Source organism: Humulus lupulus, chromosome 5, assembly GCF_963169125.1.
Source record: "Humulus lupulus chromosome 5, drHumLupu1.1, whole genome shotgun sequence".
Classification (NCBI taxonomy): domain Eukaryota; kingdom Viridiplantae; phylum Streptophyta; class Magnoliopsida; order Rosales; family Cannabaceae; genus Humulus; species Humulus lupulus.
The window spans coordinates 62,837,089-62,853,779 of record NC_084797.1 but is presented as its reverse complement, the minus strand read 5'-3'; positions in this window follow the sequence as shown (position 1 = coordinate 62,853,779).

Sequence of the window (16,691 nt, the reverse complement as noted above, 5' to 3'; positions counted from 1 at the left end):
GCAAAATGTAAAGAAATTTGGAGAAAAGGTGTATCCTTGAAATAGGAAAAAGAACCATAAGGTACAAGGGAAATATATGAGTGCGGGGTGTACAACCTTGAAGAAGCAGAGGCATGACCTTAACATCCGTATCCGAAAAGTAGTGTGGTACGAACCCGTACAAAGAGTGGAGGCACTACCCGAGCACCCCCGACCATGTATGAGAGCCAACACCATAACGTCCTGCACCATGACCCTGACAACGTACCTGTGTACGTTCTTGTCCCCTGGACCACCATGTATCAAGGGTTATTAGAGCCCAACTATAAATAGCCTTCCACCCCTTAGACTAAGGGGTTGGAAAAATTCTTTGTATACTCAGACAATTAAGGAATATACGAGTTGTTTGCTCTGTTGTGTTTTTGCATCCTTTTCCTTCAGGCTTCTTCTATCTTCTTTATACATAGTTTTTGCAATACACTTTGAGTTTTTTGATCCTATATCATTGATGAGTTCTCACCATGAACATTAGGGTTTTAGAGAGATATGGCCTTTTAATTTAATAATTGATTTATCAAACTTGAGGGAACATTAAAAGGCTTATACACGAGGAGTATCACTGTCCAAAGTATATATTCCAAGCCTTTCCAAAGTTACTTGAAGCTTCACCAAAATGGAATGAAAAGTTTGATTTAACAATCCTTTGAAAGGCGCACAAGTCTAGCAATTCTTTGTGGGTTTCTTTGAGAAAATAAATGTTCTAAGAAAGCTAGAGAGATAGAGTTGCATAGTGTGATGAAAACATTACAACTCTAAAGCCCCTAATTATATTGTAGGCATCGTCACTAGGCTAAACAAATAAGATTATGCCACTTATGTACATCAAATTGAGTCATTTTATCCTTTGCCGGATGTCTCTAGGCAACATGTCGCCAATGTGTTTTTTCAGCATAAGGCTTTTAAGCCTTCTGGTCACATGTAGCCTCACCACTGCCTAAGGTGCCCAAAATCACCCTTAGACACTTCCAAATGATTCCAAACTTTTAGGGAATGATTGGATACCTCATTGTACCACTTTAGACCCCCAGGAGTCATTTATAAATGCCTATAACAAAAATTTGTATTTTCACTTCAACTTAAGTGAAATCGTTACATATTTTTCACCTCCTTATGAAAGACTACTAAACCATTATATTTAATCAATCTCTATACTACCTACATAAAAGAAAATTGTGAGAAAAAACATGTAAGATTTTAAAAGCGATGAAGGACAAGAATAAATTCCTACTAGTTGAAACAAATTCTTTTTGAGATTTTGGACATTTTAGGATTTAAAAATATCTTTTGCATTCCATTAGCTTGCATAAAAAAGTCGTAGCCTCTACATTAGTCTTGATGAAGTTTAACCATGCGAACTCTTCAAGAGTAGGGTCTTGAAAGTCATACAATAGGTAGGCTAGGGAGAATCCCACCATGTACACATAAGCGTTTGGTTTTAAATATAATGGAGCAATGCCATGGTGGTTTATTGTAACACCCTGTTTTTTTGGCACCGCTTAGCCAAACTGATCATGAGAATTTCCTTGTTATGAATATTGTTATAATATTATACTATGGGGAAACTAATTTTCATGTTGAGATTGTTAGTGAAAAATATGAAAAAATTGGTTGCGAGAAAATAAAAAATGTCGGTCTCAGACCAACCCAAAAATCTCATTTTGGGGAAAAATCTCGGATAATAAAGTTTAAGGAAAATAAATTTGGCAAACATATTTTTTGGGCATAACACTATTAACAAAATATTGAGAGATTGTTTATTTAAATGTGTTATACCCAATATTCGACACTTCCACGTGGTGGCCTGAGAAGCGACAACATGTCAAGACATAGTGTCAGGACACAGTAGTCACCACCAGCCGCTGTCGTGTGAAGTAGTCCTCGCCACTTTCCCAATACTCAAGAAGAGGAAGGACTCATCACAGCCAGGCTACTTCTCCCATCACATGAAGTCGAATGATCCTCAGATGGCCTCGCCAACACCAATCGTAAGAAGAACAAGTCAGAACAACACACATAAAAAAGGATTAGCTAAAGTCATCATCAACCATAGCTGTTCTGCGAGGCCGTTGCCGATATCTAGTCGCCAATTGTGGTCAACAAGGGTCATTGCTGATGGTCCTCCCGGTGGCCCTCGCCATCCGAGTCTTCTTCAGCACCAGAATGCGCCTTCAATAATTAAATCAACTGGACACATCGGATTACCATTTTTGGTGAGACAATATATGTGTGTCTCAATCCAAGTGTAACGAAATTTACCCTGATCGAGAAGCAAGGTGCCATTGTCAACCCTTCCCATCTCTGCGGCTATAAATAGTGCAAATCAAAATGTAATAAGAGTTGAATAACAAGTTATTAACTGTTCATTTTCAAAGAGAGCTCCTACTCTCAATAACTGTAACCGCCCCAAGAACAAAATCAAATTCAGCTTGTTCTTGAGGGTTCAATTTTCATCATAAATAATACTAATTAAAGTGGACGTAGGTCATCTCTTTTTAGACGAACCACTATAAATCTTTGTCTCTTTCATTTATTAATGCTTTTATCTCTCTTTTCTTTGGCTCATTATTCATCATAAAGTTCTTCTTTGAGATTTTAAACACAAAGAAACACTTCATTTACTGCTCTGTGCAAGTTGACAAAAAATGAGTCAACAATTTGGTGCTTTCTTGGCGAGTGTGAGTCTCAGAGTGTAATCTTCTCACCTACCATCCAAGGTGGCCCACCTTATTGATGGTCATGGCACCTAGGCATGGTCAAATCAAAGAAAATAGCCTTGCGGCCCCACCAAATCCTCCTCCTCTGATGAACGTCAAGGAGGATCCTCATGAGAACCTAGATGAAGACTATTACGACTGCATCTCAAAATAGTCTGAGGCGACCAAGAAAGACATCGCTGCCCTGAGAGAAGAAATGGCACGGTTGTGCACTACAACGATGTTGTTGTTGCCGAGATGGATGCCCAACGATGGTAAATGGAGCAATGACAAAGAGAGGCAACTCTCACCTTCGAGATGGTAGTACGTATGGAAGTGAGACATTTCCAAGCTCATTGGCGAAGGCTCTGTTACTCACTCCCTTCATAGCCAGAAGCATATGCAAGAAGAAGACGCCAATAGCGCCCACATTGGTATCATTTTCATGTGTCTTGGAAAAAAAGTAAGACCCAGGAATGAACCTCACCTATGCGAACACCTGGACGACTGACGAGGTAACACCTAAATTCGGGATGTGGAGAGTCAAGGAGACTTTCGTGACCACCTAAATGCTCAATGGGAAGAGAAGGGAGACTACCATAGGTGACCCGCAGTCGACAAAAGTCAAAGGGTCCCAGTTGCCAATATCCGAGAGGTCCCATCGTCAACAACCTGGTTCTTGCCCGAATCGAGGAACTGAGAAGGGTGATCAGGGAAATGCGGAGACCAAGAATGACAAGCGTGCTTTGAATCAAATGAAGGCAAGCCCCTTCTCTCCCACCATCGCTTATGCATAACTACCTGACAACTTTAGAAGGTCATTGATAACGACCTACGAGGGCAAAGGAGATCCCTTGGAGCACATCAACAACTTTAAGATTCAGATGCAGATTCAGAAGGTGTCCGACAATGCACGATGCAAGGTTTTCCTGGACACGTTGGTCGGAGCCATAAAGTAATGGTTTTGGAAATATCTTCCTCGATCTATTGTCTCTTGGGAAAAACTCACTCAAGGTTTTTACCAGCAGTTTTATGTCGCATGCATCCCCCCTCGTGAAGCTAACCACCTCGCCAACCTGAAGTAGGGCGAGAAGGAGACTCTGAAGGAATATATCATGAGGTTCCATGAGGAAGCCCTTCATGTAAGGACCATTGGCGACGAGGGACAACTAACGATGATCATGTCCGGCATTAGAGTCCAGAGCCCTCTGTGGAATGGCTTGGACTGCAGATAAGTTCATCAAGCTAGATGAGGCAATAAAGAATATGGACCCGGCGAAGACTGGAAACCATGGTTGAAGCAGCGGCGAGGACCGAAAGGGTAGCAAGAACAACAGTAACGGGAAGAAAGCGATCAATCACCAAGTGTCCCACAACAAAGGGTAGGACTTCAAGAAGCCTAAGTAGGAGGGAAGATAGCCCTACGAGCTGCACTTCACCAACTATATCGCCTTGGCCCGGACGCATAAAGACATCTTCATAGCGACAAAAAACCAGGCATCGTACCAAAAGAAAATCTCAATAACAAAGCATCCAAGCAGATGCAACCAGAACAAGTACTCTAGCTACCACAAGGACCACGATCATGACACTAAAGAATGTCTCAACTAAAGGACGAGATAGAATTCTTGGTTAGTAAGGGACATATGTCCCATATTTTCGATCGTGCCAAGGTCAAAACTAAAATGATGCTCGAAAGGGCAAGAGACAAAGGAAGCAATCACCACCAAACTAGCCGTGATCACCAACCCACGTAGGTGAGGTGTCAGAAGTGTCTTCACGATTTGTGGAAGAGAACATAACACTAAAGATAGTAACAAGTGTCAGGAAAGGTATGCACATGAGCTGCGTCATCAGATAGATGAAGTGTTGACAAATGAAGAGAGACCAAGAAAGGTCTCACTCATGGAAAACCAAGGCATCGCCTTCACAAGCGAAGAATCAAGACATGCTTACTACATGCATAACGACCCCATGGTCATCACCGCTTAGATCACTAACTTAAAGGTGTTAATAGTTCTAGTTGACACCATAGTTCCGTCAATATCCTGTACAAGTCGTGCCTAGAGAAAATGAAATTGTTCGTTCACAACCTCACACCTTTCTCAACAACAATCTATGCGTTCAATGGCAAGGGCTTGACCCATATTGGATGTATTAAGATCACGGTCACTCTAGGGGATCCCCTTCAGAGAGAAACTTTCATGGCAACATTCGTAGTCGTCGATTGCTTGTTGGCATAAAATATCGTGTTGGACGCCCCGTGCTCATTGATCTGTGTGCTATAATGTCCATTTGGCACCTGACCATTAAGTTCCCCACAAGCGAAGGTATCAGCTGCGTAAAAGGGAACTAGCAAGAGGCGTGTGAATATTACAATGCATCGATCAACAATGCTAGAAAAGGAAGCGTAGTTTCCGCCAACATGATCTTTGATAGCTAAGGATTTCAAGGTATAAAGGAGTTAATTGACGAGAAGACCATCGCTAAGATAGAGATAAGTTTGAAGGTGAGGCTCTGATGGGCGAGGCTATGATAGGCGAGGCTCTAATTGGCATGGCCATGATAGGCGAGGCCTTGATGGGCGAGTCATGGTTGGCGAGGCCCTTATGGGTGAGGCCAAGGTTGGCGAGGCCCTTATGGGTGATGCTGACATTAGTGAGGCCCAGAAGAGTGAGGCCACAGAAGCACGCAGGAGGCAGGGTTGCCCTCGACATGGTCTCCAACAGCGACCATGGGAATAGTGTTGTCGCCACTAATGGTGACTGCAGGGACAGCATCGGCACCAACGGTGACCCAAGTCCAAACATTTTATTAAATGAGTCCCAAAGTGCGGAGGTGTCCGATCCTCGCTTTGGGGATGAAGAGAGCCCAATTGGACCAATAGAAGAGCTTGAAGAAGAATAATTGATGGCGACCCCACTCTGAAGGTAAGGGTTAGGAAGAACCTAAGTTGCGATGTGAATGTAGACTTGATTAATTTCTTGCAAAAAAGCCAAGACATCTTAGCTTCGTCTCCCAGCGACATGGTAGGTATCAGTTCATCGGTCATAAGCCATGTTCTAAATATTGACCCCGAGGCTCCTTTGGTCAGCCATAATAGATGATCCATAAATGTTGAGAGGTATGAAGCTCTAAAAGCAGAGGTAAAGAAGTTGGAAGAGAATGCCTTCATCCAAGAGGCCTTCTACCCCCTATGGGTCTTCAACCCGATGCTTGTGCACAAACCAAACGGTACCTAGAGAGTTTGTATTGACTTTAGTGACCTCAACAAAGTGTGTCGCAAGGATTGCTTCCTAATCCCTCGGATTGAAAACCTCGTTGATGCCACCTCCGAACAAGAGCTGTTGTCATTCATGGACGTCTAGTTCGGATACAATCAGATAAAGATGCATCTCTCGGATCAAGAGCACACGTCATTCATGGCAAACATGGGCTTCTACTACTTTATGGTCATGCCCTTTAGCTTAAAGAATGCAGGAATATGGAGGTTTACGTCAAAAACATGCTAGTAAAGTCCAAGATTCCCAAGGGGCATAGATAACCTAGAAGAGGCCTTCACCATTCTACACCGATACAACATGAAGTTGAACCCACAGAAGTGTTCATTCGGAGTTGCATCTAGAAAGTTCTTGGGATACATAGCCAATTCTAGAGGGATCGAAGCAAACCCTGACAAGATCAATTCCCTCGTCGATATGGAGTCTCCTCAACGAACATAGGACGTATAGAGCTTGACCAGGAGGGTTGCAGACCTCAGCCGCTTCATTTCAAAGCCAACTGATAAGTGCATTTCGTTCTTCAGGCGATAAAACATCATTTAGGACAACTGTCTGTCCTTTCCAAACCCATTAATTGCGAGGACATGTACTTGTATCTAGGTGTCTCTGACCACGCATTGAACGCAATATTAGTTCCAGAGGAGGGAAACATACAACATCCTGTCTATTATGTCAACAAGCGATATATATATGCCAAGACCCAATTCCCTCAAATGAAGAAGCTCACTTATTGTTTGGTTCTAGCATCTTGAAAATTTGTGACCGTACATCAAAGATCATCTGATCAAGGTGTTGATGGACCAATCCCTTAGACAAGCCCTGTAGCGATCTGATGCCTCAGGTCGCCTTATAAAATGGGCCATCGAGTTTGGACGGTTCGAGATTGCCTATCGGCCAAGGATGGTGATAAAGGGACACGCCATCACTGACTTCATAGTCGAATTCAATCGCCGGCCAGAGGCGATGGATGATGACGGCTCTTATGTGGATGGTGCCTCCAACGAACACAATGTCGGGGCAAGACTAACCTTAGTGATCCCAGAACGGAACCATATCTATTGTGCATGAGGTTTGCTTTTGCTGCAACAAACAATGAAGGTGAGTACGAGGCATTACTAGCAAGATTGTGCATGGCAAAAGAATTGAAAGCTAAGTGCCTAGCGAGTACCATGCCCACAGACTACACATGATCGCCTACCACGCCAAAGCTAAGGACATGCTTTCCTAGTTCAATCACTATAAGATCGAAAAAGTCCTTAGAGAAAAAAATTCCAATGCTAATATTAGCACAGTTAGTGAGCACAAGGGACGCGAAGATTCTCAACGTCGTTCCAATTGAGTTCCTAGTGGCACCCAGCATTATCCTTTCCATGGGCAACGCCAAGGCTGGCGACCACATCATCAGAAATTGCGCCATTGACGACCTCTCCATCAGCGACCACACCATCAACAACTGGGCTATCAGTTACCACGTCGCTAATGACTGCGCCCTTGGCGACCCTGCCAGCACCGACCGCACGACGGGCGACGCTGAGGCTGGTGACCATCCCATTAGTGACTATGCCCTTGTCGACCACGTCATCAACAACCGAGCTATTATTAACCGTGCCTTTGACGACAACCATATAAACTCAATGCTAATTAATAAAGAGGACGAGGCCATGGACGACTAGGCTGAAGATGGTAAAGATGATGATGCAACAGATGGCGAGGTCACGACTACCAAATAAGCAGATGGAGAGGCCACGATTGATGAGCCGACAAATAGCAAGCCCACAATTGGCGAGGCCACGATTGGCGAGGCCACGGAAGCTGAGGCCGTGATTATCAAGGCCACCATTAATGGGAATTGAAATAGTAATCCTCAGTATGTTCTTAATTTCTCTAAGACCCCTACAAGGTCTAATATCGAATGGTGAAACATGTTGAGTCAGCCCAACCGACCAAGAGAAAGTGACATTTACAAAGGACCTAATGGGTCGTGACCCAATATTAGGTTTGGTTGTGGAAACATGAGAGCCATTGTAGGTGATTGGGTGAACACAAGAAACTTTCCCTCCGTGCTAGCCACTATAGCCAACTAGGGAAATTAAGCAGTTAACTAGAGATTCACGAGAGTCTTCATAGGCGCGGGAAGGACCACCATGCTTCAAAACATTGTCATTAGAAGCATCGTCATCAGCAACCTTGACAAAGGCATTCCCCGAACCCTCAGCAATGCCTTCAAGAACCTCGCCCTCGCTTGTCTCCTCGGCTAGGTGAGCCTTGTTGTATGTTAAGATGTTAGTGGTAGCTACCTCACCCATTAAACTGAAGTCCAGACTGTGGTTGAATCGCAAGAGAGAAAACAACATGTTGTTAGTTTTCTCGATACCACCAATATGTGCCACCTCAACTTCACGACGAAACTTGTCACACTCATCCAGGAGAATCACGTCGATGGCATTGTGTTGGATCTTCCAAGCTTCTACATCATGTTGAGCATGATTTGCAGCTATGGTGGCATCTGCACAGGCAGAACAAGGTCTTGCGAGCTTCTACTCTTAGGCAACAAGTGCAGAGTGAGCTCCCTCAAGGTCAGAAAAGGATCTCTCGAGGTCCGAGCAGGTCTTCTAGATATTCTCAGACTCCCGCTTGAGATGGTGATGAAGGTTCCCCACGGTCAGTGCTGCTTGAACAGCAAAGAAAATTGTGAGAACGTATTCATAACATAAAGAAAAGAAGACATGTCAAAGCGGTTACCATGACCATGTTCTCTATCTGTTGGTGGGATAAGTCAAGAGAGGAGGCTGTGGTCGCCCATGGTCACTTACAGAGAATACAAGGGCCCATCACTATAGATTCTAGCATCCCCCTAGCAATGCTAATGCCCACCTGAAGGGGCACGGGAGGTGGAAACTCTAGCGCCATAAGGTGCAAAGCGCCCCACAGATGAGGGCTTGATGGAGAGGGACCAGTAGATGTGATAGCTGGAGGGTGGATTCAAACTCTCTTAACTTTCTTCTGCCTTCTGAACCCCTTTCAAATGGTCAAGACCTAAGAAAAATACACTGATGGATCCATAGCTCCTGCAACTAAGAAGGCAGAAGAAAAATCTTGACATCAAATAAATAAGTTCAAATAAAGAGCTTTAGCAGCAGGTGGGCACTAAATGCCCAAAAAATCCATGAAATAATGCCCACTAGAAGGCGCCCCTCCACTCAGATGAGGATCTAAATTAATGTAACGCCCTACTACCTTAGAGCCGTTACTAAGTGAGTTTAAAATGTGCTAACAACTCGCTAAACAAGATTTTTAGAGTAAAAGTGTGATTAAACTGAAGTTAAGGCTGTAATCTTTGAAAATCTCTTAATTCACTGAAAATTTCAAGTGTCTTACATCTGGGATCCCAAAATATAGTTTATAAAATATTTACAACTCCAAAACAAGTTTACAAGTAGTTAACTACCAAAATTAGGGTTTACACAACCTTTCCTACAAAATACCCAACAACCAGGCAGTTGGGCAGGCCAAACATGTTCGCGTCGCCCCCACGCTCTCCGTACTCATGGCCGGTTGACTTTCTCTTTGCCCTTACCTGCAACACAGAGCACCCGTGAGCCAAAGCCCAGCAAGAAAACTCATACAGCACTTAACATATGCATATTATATAATCAACATAATAAGCAATCCACAGAAAAAACAGATAATCTCTCAGACTTAACAAGTACGGCCATGCCGTCCCGGAGGGATTACCAAAGCCCGGGATCTCAGTCCTCACCGTAGGGATATCCCATGTATCCCATGGGGTCTCACCCTAACCATAGGCACTCCATGTGCCAAGGGGTATTCCCGGCCCCATTGCCGTTCCCGGCCTTCGCCGTTCTCAGCCTTTCACCGTTCTCGGCCCTTCGCCGTTCATACAACTATAACCACATATAGCATTTGCATTCAACAATCAAACATATAATGGTACATTTAGAGCTATATCCTAGCAAACATACAATCTAGGGCCGTGCCCTGCAATAACAATATGGGCCCACGCCCTGCTCTATGGGTGTTACAGTTTTCTTACCTATACCCCGAGCCTTCCGATGTACCAAGATCACAAAACGGTCCTCTATCCCGAGCCTCTCCGAATACCTAGTCACAACACATATAAAACACCCTTTAATGCTAACCAATCCAAAATCACTTTCCGGGGCCAATCCCACACTCTCGGAACCCCTAAATCCCTAATACAATACATCGAAGACATTCCCTGAACCCTCGGAGTAAAGGCTCAAAATTGCAAAATCTCATGTTCTGAAAATGGCCTAGCACCGCGGCACTGCCCTAAAGGGCCGCAGTGCCCAGCAAGTCAGAAAGCCTCCCCTACCCAGAAACAGCCTTGCGCCGCGGCGCCCAAGAATAGGGCCGCAACGCTCCTTCGTGAACCCAGAAATCTGGATTTTTCCTTGCGTTTTTCCCGAGCTAAAACCATTCCAAATCATTCCAAGGAAACACCTAAGTCCCAAAATCATTTCAAAACCCCAAATCAACCCTTTAACAACATATAAACATCATAAACAACCCCAATCACACAAACACACCCAAGATCCCATCTTGAGTTTCAAATTCCTAAAACTTAAACCATGGCTTCCAAGAGTTAAACCAGAACTTGAAAACTATAAATCATGCCTCTAGAATCTTGAACCACACCAATTAGGAAAATTAAACATGCTAAAGATTCTTACCTCAATCAAACTTAGCTTGAACTCCTCCCAATTCCAGCTCCCAACCTCCTTCCTCTTGATTATCCTAATTGAATTTCCAAGTAAAACCAGCCATATTCTCTTTAGGTTTCCTCACTCTATCTCTGAAAATTCAGACTTAAATTCAACATAAACAGAGCACAATTCTTACCTTTGAGCAATCCTAGCTTAAATCTGGTTTTGGTTGCCTCAAACTCCTTTGAATCTCCTCCTAGGTCTCACAAGTTCAGCCCCTTCTTCACTTCCCCTTTCTTTCTAGCTCTTTCTTCCAAATTCAGCATAAACCAAAATATAACCAAGTGTAATACGTATTCCCTTCTCCTTCAGCTGAAGTAATCCAAATCCTTGCCTAATGACCATTTTACCCTTCCATCTATTTCCCATTCCAACTAAACCTCTAGGCCATTTTTGTCATTCCTACTTCCTTACAATTCTACCACTTCTTTTAACCAAACTTGTTACTCTCAGTGGTTACTAACGGTTACACAAGTTACCAACTTACCAGTTACTACTAACTCACAAGATCCCAATTACAAAATCCCCAAAATACCCCTAGGCTCCTCCCGAGCCGGGTATTTAATCCTGTTGTGACTTTTAAACTAAATAGCTCCTTAGGACCGTCTCGGTACGTGCATCACACTGATATCACCACACTCACGTGGTACAAATCACACAATACAATTATCGCATTTATGCCCTTAACGGGCTAAAATTACCAATTTACCCCTATCATGCAAACGGAGCTCACATGCATATTTATACCACCTAAACATGCATTCTAATCACGTATTCATTTAAATTCACATATTATCATATTAATTCACTTATTGCCCTCAAGGCACGCTAATTAAGGTCCTAAACCTTATTAGCAACTAAGGGTGCTACAATTAAGGTCGCAGCCATCTGGATCGGTGGAAAAGAAAGAGGGCTACGACGCAAGCTCTACATGGGTAGCAGTCCGGAAATCGCCCTAGTCAGTTTGGAAGGGATTGTAGTGAAGATCACCAGGACTCCCCCTGTACCAGGGTAGGCCTCGAAGGGCTAGCCACAGAGGAGGTTGTTATGGTTTTTTCAATACGCAAATGCACACAATCAAACAAGTAGTATATTTATGTAAAGTGTCGAACCCACAAGGACTATTTACTAATTACAAGGAATCAATCTTTATTTCTAATTGATTTAACAAAGATCAAACTGTATAAATTACTAAATAAATTTATAGAACACAAAAGAACAGAGCAATAAACTTATAATTCAATGGATTTAATATAGGGTTATAAATTTCATCATCTATCCAACTACGCTTCTGTAACACAAATTTAAGAATTCCTATCTCTATTATGATAGCGGATTACGATTGCAAATTATATTCTTATTAAGACATACAACTCTCTACAATAACCAAACTTCCTACTTCTCTGTGGTAAATTAAACAAATTGCAGTCATTAAACACATAATCCCTAAGCTACACAAAGCATATGGGTATTCTCATCCAATACAAATCTATGATTATTTCACTAAAGCATATTTAACCTTCACTTTTCATATTTTAGGTTAAAATCACAATCATTAAACACAAATCAAACAATTCACAATATTGACCAGCAATTCATAAAAATTACATTCCATAATCAAAGGGTTTTAAGAAGAATCCATTAACACCCTAACAAGAAAATTAGTTCATGTTGTACATAACTAAATCAATAGAACTAGTTCTAAACATAACTACAACAAAAAATAAGGAAGAAGAGAAGAAAAAAACAGTGGTGAAATATTGAATCTTCAATCATTAGCCTCCATCGAGAATTTAATTAAGTCTCTAGGGTTCCCCCTTTAAAATTTTACATAATGATGCTTATGTAGTTGCCCTATGTGTAATATGTGAAATACCACTTTTGTCCTTGCTAAGAATGCCCTTTCTTTGCACTTACGGAATCATACACTGCGACTTAAGAAGAAAGTGTCACGACGCTACATCAAAATTGAAAAACTCATCTGTCTCTGCGTCAGAAAGCATTGCGACCCTTAAGTTATTGAGCCACGACTAAAAATACCCAAACAATAGCGCCACATCTCAAAAGTCCAGCTTCACAACCCTCGTTAAAGTCATGTTTTTCCTTCTCTGTCTTCCATAGCGCCACTGCTCAAAAAAAAAAATTTCGAAAATTTGCATTTTCTATCCCGAGAACCTCGTCAAAAGCCAAAATCAATCTAGCAAATATCTCTTAACGCCAGTTTCTCTAATTTAGGCAATTCATGCTCGAAATCCCAAGATATCTCCATAATTTAGTCCATTTCTCTTTTGCGAAACACTAGTAAATGGAAGCATCGAATTGCACAAACACAACCAAAAAGGTGTATAGATCCCCTATAATGACTCTCCAAAAACACTATAAAAGTTATCATAACAAACTCCCCCAAACTTAACGTTTACTCACCCTCAAGTAAGAGCTAATTAACACTCCCTAAAATAGATTAACAACACGACCAAATAAGTTATCACTTAACAAGCCTCAACCCAAGAAACATCATGCACAATACAAGGTTCATAATTTTATTTCCACTGAAGCTACATCCAGAATCTAAGTCAAATCAATTAAAAAATCAACTTTGATCTTTACTATTCCAGTTAGCCATAATCATTAAATAACATAAATTCAAAATACCATATACATGTCAAATCTGACTAGTCCATTCCATCAACACAACATATTTCATATGATAGCATAATTCACCAATCTTCGCTAATATAAAAAACACATGCTCAAGAATCAAAAGGACTTTACAACATATAATGAAAGACCATTTAGGCTCAAGTATACCATAAGCACATAACCAAAGAACCATTCTTTATCAACCATACTAATACCAAATGAAATCCCAAAGTTACCGATTTTTTCTTTTCTTGAGAGAGGAAATTCAAGACATCATTCTTTTGATTTTTTTCATGATACTACACTCCCCCGAACTTATTTATTTGTACTTTCAATTGGAGTGTAGTTTATCTTTAGTAATTTCTTTTTCTCCCTCTCTCAATCTTTTTATTTTGCTATTATTGACTACCCTTTAAAAATATCCATGTACAAACAAATCCCCCAACTAATTCTTATGCTCATGTTACAATCGAAGGGAAGGAAAGTGTTTAAGGGTTCAAATAAGCTTATCATTGGTGTTAAACAACAAGAAAAATCATTTTAAGCTCAAAATCGGTTAACTAGGAATTAATTAATAAAGGCTTGCTTGAAAGGCTCATTCGTTCCAACAAAATTGCCTAAATCATGTTCCTCGACATGCATCATTAATAATTTCATCTCAACCATTAAACTAAGCAAGTTCTAAAATATTCATCATACATCATTCCTCATACCCATTTGATCATGCATATTCTATCACTTGTAAGAAATTTATCAATCATGGCTTAAATGGCATTATGTGTTCAAATCAAAGCTAATCGAAAAACTTAATTAAACAAAGCACACAGATTTACAATGAGTTTAAAAAAAATCATCACTCATATCATATGGAAACTAGTATCATCAGCTCAAGTGTATAACTTGATTCACACTAAAACAAATAAAAATGAAACAACTAAAACAACTCAAAATGAAAAAAAATAAACTCTCCCCCCAAAATTAATTATTTACCTGTTTTTTTTTTAAGTTTTTCACGATTTCAATAGTTCAAAATAACAAGCTAAACTCCAAAATTCAAAAAATGTCAAAACAATATAAAACTGAAAACTAAACACAAGTAAATTGTTCAAACTTAAATGAAAATAACAGATCTATAAAAAGATCCCAAGGGTGCTATCGTTGACATTATTTAGCCAAACACTGAATTACTCTTCAATTTCTACTCGGATCCATGTCTTCTCTCAAATTCTTAGAAGCCATAGAGTCATTAGTGGACGCTCGTTTCTTGTTATTGCACATTGGTGGAACTTTCCCTTGCTCATGTAACATTCGCATCATTCCACTAATGAACCTTTTCAAACGATGACGAACTTTTTGACTACCATCTGGAGCAATGACCTTTCTCTTGGTAACTTCCACCTTACTACCACCTCTTGTTATTTCAATTGCAACGAAAATATTAAATGTTACCTTGTCTTGTTGCAAGCGCAGCTTCAACTCTGCTTTTTATACATCAACTAGCGCCCTTCCAGTAGCAAAAAATGGCCTCCGAAGAATAATCATAATATGTTCATCTTCCTTCATATCAAGAATAATAAAGTCTACAGGAAAGATGAATTTTCCCACTTTCACCAATACTTCATCAATCACTCCACAAGGATGTCTAACTGAACGATTTTCCATTTGTAAGGACATGGTAGTAGGGCGAGATTCACCCAATTTCAACATGCGGAAGATCGGTAGAGGCATTAGATTCACAATAGCCCCTAAATCACACAAAGCATTTGTCACCACTAAGCCCCATATGGAGCGTGGAATATTGAAACTACCAGGATCTGTAAGCTTTTGTGATGATTTCTTTTGCAAAATTGCACTACATTCCTCAAAGTGTAAGTGTCTCATATTCTTCCAATATCCTTTTCCTTGATATAATTTTCTTCAAGAATTTAACGTAATTTGGCATTTGCTCAAGTGTCTCAACAAATGGAATATTTATGTGAAGCTTCCTGAAGACTTCTAAAAATTCAGCAAACTACTTGTCAAGGCTGTTTTCACGAAGCCTCTATGGATATGGAACTTTTATATGGTGCTCAAAACTCACTGGTGGCTGCTTCTTCTCAAGGTTCTCAATAACCTTTTCTTCTACCTTACCCTCTTTCTCATAATCAATTTTCGGTGGAAGACTAGACTTCTCAAGTGTCACTCCCAACTCCTTGTCACTGCTCAAGCAGATTGCATTGCACTACTCCTTAGGATTCACCTAAGTAGTGCTTGGACGATTTCCTTCAACCATGTTTGTCATTAAAGTAGCCAAATGACCAATCTAAGTCTCTAGATTTCTAATAGATGGCCTTGTTTCAGCCACAAATAGATTCAATACATCAGGTTATGCGGCAGGTGACTTCATCACAGGTTATGTAACGTCCCAAATTTGCAAATAAGTCTTGGAGCCTTGATTAGTGTGCCAATAGGGTAATAAATGATTTAATTGCATTATTATGTGAATTAATTATGTTATATGTGTATCACTATTTGATTGCTTGAGTTACATTATAATATGACTATATATGCATGTTTAGGAGTATTAAATATGCATGTTGGCCCTTTTTAGTTAACAAGGACATATTTGTAATTTTGGCTCGTTAAGGGTATAAATGTAATTATGTGTGTTATATGATAGATCCCACATTAATATGTGGAAATATTTACAATATTCGGCTCGAGGTGATCTTGGTGAGGGGATTACCGGAATAGTCACAATGGGATCAAATACCTGGCTTGGAATGAGCCTATGGGTAGACTGGGAACTTACTGTGTAACTACTACAAAAACATCCTTTTAGGACACTTTTTTAGGACACTCACCTAAATGCGAGTCCTAAAAACAACTCATGGAGTCCTAAAAACTATGGGTGTCCTAAAAGTTTGATTTTTTTTTAAAAAAACACCTCCTAGACTTTTTAGGACTCGCGTGTCCTAAAAATTTGAATTTTAAAAAATAACAAATTCCCTCCAATTCCTCAACTCACTCAATATTATAAAAAAACACAAAAATAATTCAAAACACTCTCTCTCCCCTCGGTTTTCTCTCTCTCTCTCCCTAAGGTCCCTCTCTCTCCCTCTAGCTCATCTTTTCCATGGCCAAATGACCGCATTGTCATCACCGCCCACCACCACGCTCCGCCCTAGGAGATGCGCCACTCCCCGAAACCTCTAACCCTATGAGCTCAGCCCCCCACGCGCCGCCTAAGACCCTCAAAGTGGTCGTCCAACTTTATGCAATTTTGGGTTTTCCTCCAACAATTCGACTAC